This window comes from Cnephaeus nilssonii (assembly GCF_951640355.1).
Source record: "Cnephaeus nilssonii genome assembly, chromosome: 21".
In the NCBI taxonomy this organism is placed as follows: Eukaryota; Metazoa; Chordata; class Mammalia; order Chiroptera; family Vespertilionidae; genus Cnephaeus; species Cnephaeus nilssonii.
In genome coordinates, this window is record NC_137092.1 from 26,427,791 (window position 1) to 26,440,815 (window position 13,025).

Here is a 13,025-nt window from a genome sequence, read left to right on the forward strand (position 1 = left end):
TCCTGTACTGAATACTATAGGCAATTGTAACATAGTGGTAAGTATCTGTGCATCTAGACATATCTAATATAGAAAAGATACAGTAAAATATGGAATAAAAGATAAAAAATGATATGCCTGTATAGGGCACTTACCATGAATGGAGCTTCCAGGAGTGGAAGTTGCTCTAAGTCAGAGAGTGAGTGGTGAGTGAATGTGAAAGCCTAGGACAGTGGTCAGCAAACTCATTAGTCAACAGAGCCAAATATCAACAGTACAACGATTGAAATTTCTTTTGAGAGCCAAATTTTTTAAACTTAAACTATATAGGTAGGTACATTGTTATTAACTTAATTAGGGTACTCCTAAGCTGGCCTTTGCTAAAAACTCAATGGCCAAAGAGCCGCATGTGGCTCACGAGCCACGGTTTGCCGACCACTGCCCTAGGACAATACTGTACAGTACTGTGGACTTTATAAACACTACATTTAGGCTACACTAAATTTATTTTAAAATGGAGTAGAGCCCTAGCTGGTTTTGCTCAGTGGACAGAGCATTGGCTTGTGGACCAAAAGGTCCCAGGTTCGATTCTGGTCAAGGGCATGTACCTTGGTTGCAGGCTTATTCCTGGCCCAGGCCCTGGTTGGGGTGCGTGGTGCGTGCAGGAGGCAACCAATCAATGTGTTTCTCTCACATCAATGTTTCTCTCTGGTATTCCCTCTCTTTGCCACTCTCTCTCTTAAAAAAAAAAAAATCAATGGAAAAACATCCTTGGGTGAGGATTTAACAAAAATAAAAGTGGAGTAGAATTACACTGTGACATCACTAGGCAATAGGAATTTTTCAGCCATGATATTCTTATGTACCTCTGACGTATATGTGGTCCATTGTTGACCCAAGTGTCATTATGCAGGATGTGACTGTATTCTTATAAAAGCACAGTAGACCTAACATACAGAACTAAGTAAATGTTAGCTGTTCTTATATATTATCAAAGATGCTTGGCTTACGCTGAGGATGAAAAGCATACACTTTTCAAGGTATGTAATAATGTGGTAGTTGTCAGGGGCCTGGTTGGAAGGGCCAAAACGTGACTCACCAACTCACACTGTGTTACACTCGTGCACATTTAATTTCAGGGTGCACCAGAAAGCAGCAGCACAGAGGTGGGGTAGAGTTGCTCAGGACTGGATGGCTGGCTTGTTTATGATGCATTAATTCTCTAGGGCAGGTATTGGCAGACTTTTTCTGTAAAGGACCCCTTGGTAAATAAATATTTGGGACTTTGTGAGCCATATGGGTTCTGTTGCAGCTACTCAAATCTGCTATTGCAGTGCAGAAACAACCACATACAATACATAAACGAATGTATGTAACTGTGATCCAATAAAGTTTTATAAAAGTAGGTGGTATCCTGAATTTGTTTCAGGGATCATAGTTTGTAGACTCGCTAGTCCAGTAGTGTGGTTGAGTATTTATTCCAATAATGCCAGCAGTATGGGAAAGCAGCAGGTCATCCATAGAAATCTGCTCTACCTACTCCCCCCACCCCCCCCCCCCCACCTGCCACACACACACACCGTAAGCCAGCTGTTTTTGTTGGGTACAAGGACAAGAATTACACAGGAGAGTAGGCAAAGGGAATAAGAATGGGTATGAAAAATGGGTATTAAAGAGATGGGGAAGTAGGCAAAAGAGAATAAGAATGGATATAATGGTTACAGATTACAGGCAGTGTGGGTTGGGGATTTGCAAAGGACAGAGTGGGGACTCCATTGTTTCCACAGCAGGGTTGTTAATCTTTCCATGATAATAGGCAGTTCTTGGATGAGAAGGGACCATATTCCAAGGTAGAATCCCAGATCCAATGTTGACTCCCAGATTCCAGGGGATGACGTACAACTCCCAGCCAGGTTAGAATGTGCTTTCTTAAAACAGAGAGGTCTGGAATTCCAAGAAAAACTCACCCAAGTCTACCTGATGCAAAGCGAGGAGCTAGTGGAACATAATGGGTCCCTGCTGGTACATAGCACTGGTTTGGTTTTGCAAGTTGGTCCTGGGTGGGCTTCTCTGGAATCCTGCCACACAATCCAAGTCACAACCCAAGTCACGGCACCATAGTGTTGTAGGCAGTGGGAACAGCACCAGGTGTTACACCAATGGGGTCAATAGGGAAGGAGAGTTCTGGCTGGCGAAGGAGAAGGAGGAAGAGAAAGATGCAGGTATGCTCCCAGGATGGAGAGTGCTCTCAGTGATGTGGTTTTGGTGCTCAGTTTTCTTAACACTACAAATTCTTTTTTCATTTTATTGTTTTATCCTCTATGTGTGTGTTTGCCATTGCTATATCATTAATTTTTAAAAAATATTTTTATTGACTTTTTACAGAGAGGAAGGGAGAGGGATAGAGAGTTAGAAACATCGATCAGCTGCCTCCTACGCGCCCCCCACTAGGGATCGAGGCCGCAACCAAGGTACATGCCCTCAACTGGAATCGAACCCGGGACCCCCCAGTCCACGGCCCGATGCTCTAGCCACTGAGCCAAACCGGTCAGGGTACTATATCATTAATTTTTACCTAGTTCATTTTTAATGTGCACAGAACTTCAGTTTGCTCTGATGTAGGTACATTTTCTGGACATTTTCTACCTTATCTGAGATTTGTTTCTCTTACAGTTTATAGCCTGCTTATTGACATTGGAGCTACATGCCATTTTTATTGCAAGACCTGAGCTCTGTTCTTTCATCTGAGTTTTTGTTAAATAGTCTACACCATGCCAAAACCGGTTTGGCTCAGTGGATAGAGCGTCGGCCTGCGGACTCAAGGGTCCCAGGTTCGATTCCGGTCAAGGGCATGTACCTTGGTTGCGGGCACATCCCCAGTAGGGGGTGTGCAGGAGGCAGCTGATCGATGTTTCTCTCTCATCAATGTTTCTAACTCTCTATCCCTCTCCCTTCCTCTCTGTAAAAAATCAATAAAATATATTTTTTTAAAAAAATAATCTACACCTGAGGTCAGTTGAAGTCCTGGGAGTATATTTTATTCTTGGACAGATTCTCTCAGGCTTTAGTCCATTTTTTCAGTTCTTCATGGATCCCTGAAAAATGGCAAAGCCTGGAGTACTAACTCCTCCTGACATTGCCTAAGGCATTCCATTTTTTCACTTATCTCCAAATTTTGGAGAAGGGGGTATTAGCAAGAATTTTCTGGATTTGTTTTACTCAAAATAGCAATTTAATATTGTTTCTGGTAGGTGGGAATGGGATTGGTAGACACTATCAATTCCCCCCCACACACACACACACTTTTTTGATGCCTCTTTTTAAAGTTTATGGCACAGATTCTTATTTGAAGAACTTTGCTTCTGACCAATCTCACATGCAAGATTCCAGTGGGAACTGGATAGAGCTTTCTTTATCATATCCCTGCATTGAAACTGGGAGATTCCAAAATGAACCTGGATGATTTTATCAGTATGAATCCTGAGGTAGGGTAGGGAGCGCTATACTTTCTGTCTGAGTTCGTACATCAAAACTACTGAACTTGAGCCCAGCTAGTGTGACTCAGTGGTTGAGTGTCAACCTGTGAACCAGGAGGTTGCAGTTTGATTCCTGATCAGGGCACATACCTAGGTTGTGGGCTTGATCTCCAATGGGGGGCATGCAAGAGACAGCCAATCAATGATTTTTCTCTCAATATTGATGTTTCTATCTCTCTCTCCCTCTCTGAAATCAATAAAAATATATTAACAAAAACAAAACAACAACAACAACAAAACAACAAACTATTGAACTTGACATCTGGACACAGAACCATGGAGAAATTCTAGAACATGAACAGTAAACTTGATGGTACATTTGTTTGGGGATTATGTTTTCCTCTTTTAAATCAATTCAGTTGAAACATGAGTAAACAAAAAAAATAAACACAACCTTTTTAAAAATATATAGATATCAGGTTGAAACTTGATTTATCCTTTTAAATACGTAGTGTATATTTGCTCAGATATTCCTATGGCTCATTTGTTAAAACATGTGATGACTTATGCCAGTATTTGCTTTTGTTGTGATAGATGTGTGGACTTTGTGTTTGTTCTGGATGTTGCATTTTTCTCCAGCAATACTACTAGTATAAGCTCCTGGAGGGCGGGGCTGTGGCTCCTTGCTCAGTGAATCGCTAGTACCCATAAAAGGTGGCGAAAAGATGTTTGCTAGGGATTATGTTGCTGCTTAAAGAGGGTTAATCTTGTGAGTGAATCAGCAATAAATATTAGTCTTTTTGGACTATTAAGTTCTTTAAAAAGATTGCAGTCCTTTCAGGCTTGAGTGTTACTTGGCCTATTTGTATATGTTGTTTTTGTAAATAAAATTGATTTAAAAATTTTTTAAAAAAGAAAAGATTTCTCAGAAGTGTACATCCACTCTCCTACCTTAATATTGAACATTAGAGGCCCGGTGCACAAAATTCATGCACTCAGGTTGGGGGGCGGGCGTCCCCCTCTCACAATCAGGGCTGAGGGACGCCCGCCCCCCAACCTGAGTGCATGAATTTATGGTTTTATGATAAATTTAAAGATATTGTATAATGCATATAATATCACGACTTACTATACATTCTATTGTTGATGTACATTTAAGTTCTTATTATTTTTTGCAATCAAAAGTGAAGCTGCTGAGGGACCCCACCAGTGCATGAATAGGGCCGGGGAGGGACGCGGGAGGTTGGCCATCCGGGGAGGGACCACAGTGGGGAGAGGGCTCCAGGGCATGTCCAGCTGTCTGGCTAAGTCCCAATCAGTGGGACCCCAGCAGCAAGCTAACCTACCGGTTGGAGCCTCTGCCCCTGGTGGTCAGTGCACGTCATAGTGAGTGGTTGAGCAGCCTTAGCATATCATTAGCATATTACACTTTGATTGGTTGATCAGACGACCAGACACTTAGCATATTAGGCTTTTATTATATAGGATGAGCAGATTAGCTTGACTTATTGCTGGCCCTAGGACTTAACCTGTAAGTCAAAGAATATCTTTGATTACAGCTTGTTTTTGTTTTCTCCTAAAAATAGATTTTTTTTCATGAAAGAAAATTTGTTTCTTGAGTTTTGATTAATTGAGGGTTTGATATTTTTCTCTAACTCATGTTTATGTGCTACCACAGAATGAGGTGTGGCCATAATATTTGGTCACTCTGAGTCACTGTGGTTCATGAGGTCAGTTACATAAGTCAAGGCCTAATATTTCAAAGTTTCTGTGTAGCCAGACTACATGAGATCCAAATGATGAAGGAAGTCTGTTAGTTATGTCTACTTCTACCATATTTGTATGAATATGACAAAAATGGAAAGAATGGTAGCATGCTTCTTTAAACAAATTAGGTAACATTTCAAATATTCAGAGTAATTCTGAAAATAATATAATGGATTCCCAGGTTGCTATAATCCAGATTTAACACAAGGTTTGAAGACATAAAATCCTTAAAAAATTACTGGTAAATGTAAAAAGTGAAGATGCCTCCCTCCCCTTGATACTTCTCCCTCTCTCTCTCCTTAAATGGTCATTGTTTTCAAAATGGTTTATGCATCACTTATCTATTTCTGTGTTAAAAAATCACACCAAAGATTTAGTGACTTAAAACAACAATAACCACTTATTGATCATGAGTGTACATGTCCAATGGAGGGTTCTACTAATAGGAAATAGGCTATGCTGATCTTAGCTGGATTTGTTCATGTGTCTGTGGTCAATTGGCAGGTCAACTGGGTGCTGGCTTATCTTGTATGGGCTGAATCATGTGTCTGGTGGTTAGTTGATTGTAGCCTGGGGCAATGAGGTTGACTGGGCCATAGGTTGCTCATCACTCAACAGGCTAGCCCAAGCTTATTCACAATGTAGTAGGAAGGTTCTAAGAGGGAGAGTAGAATGGAAGTATGTAGGGCCTTTGGCAAAACATCTCTTCCACTGCATTCTGTTGGTGAGAATGAGTGTCACAAAGATACCAGATTCAAGGGATGGGAAAGTAGACTTTGCTTCTTGGTAGAAGGAATGGTAAAGTTGTATTGTAAGAGAGAGTGGATTTCTAAGAGAGGGAGAAATTGTTGCCATTTCTGTCATCTACTACAAAGCATATGTATTTTTTCCATATATGTGTCTTATGATGTGCTTATACTTATAAATAAAATTTCATATTATTATTATTATAATTAGCATATTTAATATCCTATTCAATACATGGCTTTGTATATATTTTTTAGAAATTCACAAGTATGTTTTTATGATAAATTTAAAGATATTGTATAATGCATATAATATCACGACTTACTATACATTCTATTGTTGATGTACATTTAAGTTCTTATTATTTTTTGCAATCAAAAGTGAAACTGCAATGAATATGCTTGCCCACAATTTTGTGTGCATATATCAGAGTTTCTCTAGGTATATTTCTAAAAACGGACCTATTAGGTTGTACAATACATATATTTTCAGTTGTAGTGGATATTGAAATTATTCTCCAAAGTAGTTAGACCAGTGCACACACTCAATCAGGGTATTTAACAGCTCCATTTCCACTCTATCCTTAAGAATCACACTTTGTATTACCAGGTTTTTTACTTTTTGTGGAGCCAATTGGAGAGTATCATCATTTTACTAGTAGTTGCATATTCATTTAATAAGGTTGAACATATTTCATATGTATACCGGACAGATAAACTTACTCTTTTGGAAATTGTCTATTCATATATTTCAACATTAATTTTTACTTTAAACATTAAAAGTGTTTCCATTGAATTATTTATCCTTTTAAATACATAAGTACTGTAAGCCAGTCCTTTTTTCAATTATATGTATCATCTGTTAGATTGTGGCACATCTTTTAACTTGGTTTGTTGTGTCTTCTGTTATACAGATCCCTTTTAATATTAACTTAGTAAATTATTTCAGTATTTTCTTTTATGGTTGTACATTTGTTGCCTTGTTTATGCAAACATTTTCTACCAAGATGTTATAAATATATTTTCTTTTAAGATTTGAAAGTTTTTCTTTTTGTTTAGTTTCTTAATCATTCTGGAATCTACATTGTGTATAATGTAAAAAAGGCTTCTAATTTTTTTCCCAAATAGAAAACCAATTGTCCTGGCACAAGTTATTACTAGTAAATAATCTCTTGTTTCTCAATGATTTGTGATGCTAATATGTCATATCCCAAATTCCTATGTAGACATGCATTTATTTCTGGGCTCTTTGTTCTCTTTGATTGGTCTCATTTTTTCCTTTTCTATATCGTTGTTATACCATTTTAATGACTGTTGCTTTATAATGAGTTTCCTGTCTGGTAGGGGTAACATCCTTCTTCATTCCTGTTTAAAATTATCATGGCTTTTTTTTTTTTCCCTTTGCCTTTTTAAATTAAGTTTAGGAGCAGTTTTGTCAAGTTAAAAGATGAAAAATTTCATGCAACAAGAAAAAGTAGAACAATTATGGGGGATTGAGTGTGCAGGGACAAATTTATAATATTAAGTAGGGTGATGAAGGTAGACCTCAATAAGAAATAAGATTTGAGGGAAGACTTAGCAGAGATAAAGGAATTATTCAAACATTTTTCTGCAAAGTATCTTGTAGTCCGAAGGAACAGCAGTGCCAAGGTTCTGAACCAGATGCGTTTAAGGAAGAGCAAGGAATCCAGTGAGACTGAGGTGGAATATCCAAGGAGTCAGTTGAAGTTAGAGTGATTATGGGGACCAGTGGCTCACTGGCTTTTGTTCTGTGTGAGATGGGAAGTCATTGCAGGGTTTTAAGTAGAGTTGTAATATGGTCTGACAAATTATAAAATAATCACTCTGGCAGCTTCTGTACTGAGAATAGAAGGTAAGGAGTCTGTGTAGGAGCAGGAGGCCAGTAATGGGACTATTGCAATAATCCAGGAGAGAGACCTGGTGGCTTGGACCCAGGTGGTAGCAGTGTGAGTATGAGAAGTGTAGCTGAATTCTGGGTCTATTTTACAGGCAGAGTTGAAGGATTTCTTGATGAATTGGGTGTTGGGTATGAAGAAAGAGAGGACTCAAGGATGACTCCAAGGGTTTTGGCATGGGCAACTGGATTAAAGAACTGCTGTTAACTGGTTAGGAAAGACCGTGGGAGGAGCAGTTTTAGGGAAAGATCCAAACTCGGTTTTGGGCATGCTGCTCGAGGTGCCTATTAGACATCTAAGAGAAGATGAGTCTGAAGTTTAGAGGAGAGATGCAGAGTGGAGATACAGAAAGGACTCCAAGAGATGAGGAGGGACTAGTAGAACTAGGAAAGGATATTTAAGAAGTGGCCAATATTAGGGGAATAAACAAGAACTGGTGGGGTCCTGGCAAAGGACTCAGTATACTTTTCGTTCTCTTTGTCCTTCATTGTATCCTTTATCTGCTCTATTTTTCATAGCTAAAAGTTGAATTGAAAAAAAAAATTAAAAATTGTGTTACTGCATTTGCTTCAGTTTGTTCTTAACATTCTTGTCCTGCCAGCTTCTTTTTTGGAGTGAGTAAAAAACTTGGTGAAGTGTTCCTAGACTAAAGTCTCTCAGACTCCAAAGACTGATTAATGTTGGAGAAAAGGGGTCATGAGAAGGGAAGAGGTGACTTCACACAGAGGAATCTGTGCTAAGATGGGCCCTGCAGGTGTAGAAATAACAGTGGGATACAGTCATCTGGATGAGTCCTAGAGCCCTGGGCATCCTCCATGGCACTGGGTATCTTTTCAAGCAGAGAAACCAACTTTACAGTAGTTTAAAATGACATGAAGCACATGTAGAAAAATCCCTAGGCACTGGCTCTTCCTGCTTTTCTATAGAGCTTAGGACATACAGGTCATGCTTCGTGACTTTAGGAACTGACAGATGGAGTAAGAGGCAGCGGCCGGTGCCTGTCTTCTGTGTAAGGGCTCTGGTAGCATTGTGCAAAGCAACACAGGGTTTTAGTCCCCACCCACGGGAGCCTCCACTTGAAAGGGTGTGGTGTGCTGCGAGATGCATGAAGTCACCTCTTAGAGGTGTACTTAAGAAGGGAGGATTAAAGAGAAGCAAATACCGTCCTTAGGATCAGAAGACTAACTTGTGAGCAAGCACTTATTCTAATTGTTCTTTTTTTTTTCTCCATGCTGGGAAATCACATAAAAACCTGAGGCCCCAATAGGGAAACTCAAAGTTGAACTCAACATATTAAAACAAAATTTAAGAGGTGAGAAAGCAGCAGCTCACGGGGTGGCAAAGTAAGTCGGAACAAATTCATGCCAACCTCCTACTAGATAATATGATTCAATATGTTTCGTGAGGATGAAAATAAATGAACTAAGCTTTAGAGCAGGAATTGGGAAAAAAATACCTGTATTTTGAAAGATTAGAGTTTGAAGCATTTCACTTTCACCACGACATTCGCAGGAAAGATAATATTTGTTTTAGCACATCACATCCAAGAAGCTCAAAAACTAATACATGAGGCCTGGCCAGCATGGCTCAGTGGTTGAGCGTCGAACTATGAACCAGGAGGTCACAGGCTTGATTCCCAGTCAGGGCACATGCCCAGGTTGTGGGGGGCATGCAGGAGGCAGCTTATCAGTGATTCTCTCTCATCATTGATATTTCTATCTCTCTCTTCCTCTGTCTCTGAAATAAATAAAAATATATATTTAAAAAGCAACAGAAACAAAACAAAGAAACACGCCCTAATACATGAGGATCATTTTGGTTAGAAAGAAAAATTCATTGTTTTTTCTAACAGGCAGTATTAGTTCCTTAGATGTAGCTAATCTACAAATCACAGAAAACTTTTAAATTTAATCTGAATGTATTGTAATTTCATTTTATCTGGTGAAGGGGTCCTGCCATCAGGGGGGAGTAGGAAGGTGGCCAGTCCGCATGCCTCTCAGGCAGGGTCTGTGTGGTACCGGTGGCAGGAGGGAGCTGGAGGGTTTACCATGCTTGAAGGTGTTTCTGATAGAAGATGGAGCCGGTTCCTGTGAAGTGCACTGATTTTGCTCCCGTTCCTACAGGCGTGGGAGGGACAGTTGCAGAGTGGCGTCACAGGAACCAGCTCTTCTCGTGGTTCTGGGCGAGTGAGTTTCTCCTCTAGGTGAAGCCTGTTAGGGTCCCCGAAGGAGGAATGCACAAGGTCAAAAGGGGTGAAGCATTACACATTTATTAGGTCATCTGGATACCAGATGGGCTGAGCTCCAAAATGACGCCAGCCCCCAAAGACTGGGAGTCAGAGGTTTTTAAAGGGCTCTAGGCGGGCTTTTTTTCTGGGCGGAGAATTCTCTGTGCAGGTCTGGATTCCGGGAAAACTCCGGAGGGGAGAGATAATGGCCTTAGCAAGTGGAATGTGGTCTAAGCAAGTGGAATGTCCGTTGTGAAGTAGCCTAAAGGTCAGTTCCCAGGGGAGGGAGTATCGATTCAATTCTTTGATCCGACCTAACAAAGCCATAGGGACAATAAATAAACCCTCCTGTTGTGCAGGCTGCACCTCAGCACCGTGGGTCACTGGGACAGTCAGTAGAGTCAGGCAGCATGGAGTGGCCTGGTAAATGGGGGTGGCCATTTGCTCATTCATCCATTTAAAATGTGTTGTTGAGTGCCATCCATGTGCCAAGAATGGTGGTAGGAGCTAAAATACAAGAATGAACCAAGTAGACATAGAAACTGCCTCCATTTGTTTAACAAACTAATATGTAGTTAGAACTTGTGTTAAGTCCTCTAAAAGAAATGGAGTATAATGGGGTCGGGAGGGGAGGAGCCTAGGGAATAGTGGGGGTATGAGAGGGGAGAGAAAGGGAGCACCCACAAGGCCTGTGGCCCAGCAGTTACGGCGCCATTGCCCAGTTTTCCAGGAGGTCTGAGCTCTGCCCTGGAGGAGCAGGAGTCCAGAGGCAGGGTGGCTTTGAGAGCCGGAGCTCACCTGGGTCAGCAGCAGGAGGAGCATGGGGAAAGCCAAGGTCCACATGACATAGATGGGAGGAGGCAGTGCTGCTCCAGCCCTGTCCCCATTGGGGAGGGGGTCGTTTTTTTGGTGTTCTTTTTTTTTTTTTAACAATTGTAGAAATAGTTATATGCTTTTTTTGAAGAAAAACATACCCAATACCTTTAAAGCAATATATAAACATACATAAAGCAAGAAACAGTTCAGATTTTTGAGGACTCGCTAATACTGTTTCAAGGACTACAGGTGTTAACTCACTTAATCCTCAGCACAATGGCACAGATACCACTTTCCTCCTCTTCCCAAACTGGGTATCTAAGGCCAAAGCCACTTGCCCAACACAAAGGGTAAAAGTGGGAGTGGATGCTGGAATTCAGTCAGTTTGGACTGGTAACATTGACATCTTATCTGCATGTCCTCTTGTCCATTCTTGTACCCTGAATAGGAAATGTGTTCAAAATATAGATTCCTGGGCCTTACCCCAGAGCTACTGCATCTGAATCTTTGGAGGTGGGCCCCAAGAATCTGTGTTTTTAACTTGTTCCCTACTAGTTTTTATCTTTATATTCTATAGACCAGAACTGAGAAATAGATGATAGTAGAAAAAGTTTAAAAACTTTTTCAGTTAGGGTAGTAAAGCCTTATAATTGAGTGCCTGGATATTAAGTAAATTCAGCAGTCGTGTGGAAGGACATTGTTGTGTGTGTTGTATGCCACTATACACATACCTGTGAGTAACACATATATGTGAAAAGTGCCCAGAATCAGACAACAGATGAAGACATAAAGACCTGTGGACAGATTAGCTGTGGCCAGAGAGCTCGGTGGTCAGACTGAAAATGATATCTGTATGGAATATCTGTAATTAGTTGAGATAATTATAGCTAACTGTGTAATACATTTGGTTTATTAGTTTGCCTAGGGTGTGATGAAAAAAGAACAAATGTATCTGTTTCTCCTAAAGTCACAATTGAAGATCACCACTCATGAGTAGAAGAAATCCCTGATCCATGTGGGGGTCTATGATAGGGGCTGGTGAGGAATCCTATATAATGAATGGCTAATATGCAAATTGACCAAATGGTGGAATGACCCGTCACTATGACATGCACTGACCACCAGGGGGCAGATGCTCAACGCAGGAGCTGCCCCCTGGTGGTCAGTGCGCTCCCACAGGGGGCGTGCCGCTCAGCCAGAAGCCTGGCTCAAGGCTGGCGAGCGCAGCAGTGGTGGTGGGAGCCTCTCCCACCTCCGCAGCAGCGCTAAGGATGTCCGACTGCTGGCTTAGGCCTGATCCCCATCAGTCAGACATCCTCCAAGGGCTCCTGGACTGCAAGAGGGCTTAGGCCGGGCTGAGGGCCCCCCCACCCCCGTGCATGAATTTCGTGCACCGGGCCTCTAGTGGCTACATAATGACACCTGGCAGGCACAGTTGTGGAATTGTGCAGAGACAGTCACACATGGCATCGGGAGATGTAAAGGTTACTTCACTTTTGTGCCTTACAGTGGGTCCAGGATCTTGTACTCAATTGTACACATTAAAATAATCCATGTCCTTGATTTACCTTAAGGTGAACTCCTGAGGCAGTGATTTAAAGTCCAGATAGAAAGGAGTCCCAAATGTATCTATAGAGAAACATAGAAACATTCTTATTCTTGGGCTATATTGTCTCCAGCTCCTTAGGAACCACCATTTACCATTAAAACAACCAAATACTGTCTTCATGGCTCTGTAAGGTGATTTTTAAAAGTCAGAAAGGAAATGGGCAATACTTTGAAATCATTTATTTAAGGAAAAAGGAATTAAAATTTTTTTTATTTTAAAAAAATATATTTTATTGATTTTTTTACAGAGAAGAAGGGAGAGGGATAGAGAGTTAGAAACATCGATCAACTGCTTCCTGCACACTCCCCACTGGGGATGTGCCCGCAACCAAGGTACATGCCCTTGACCGGAATCGAACCTGGGACCTTTCAGTCCACAGGCCGACGCTCTATCCACTGAGCCAAACGGGTCAGGGCAGGAATTAAAATTTAATGAATGAGAAAGACCCCAAAAGGACATCCCCATATTCATGACTGCTTTACTTTTTGT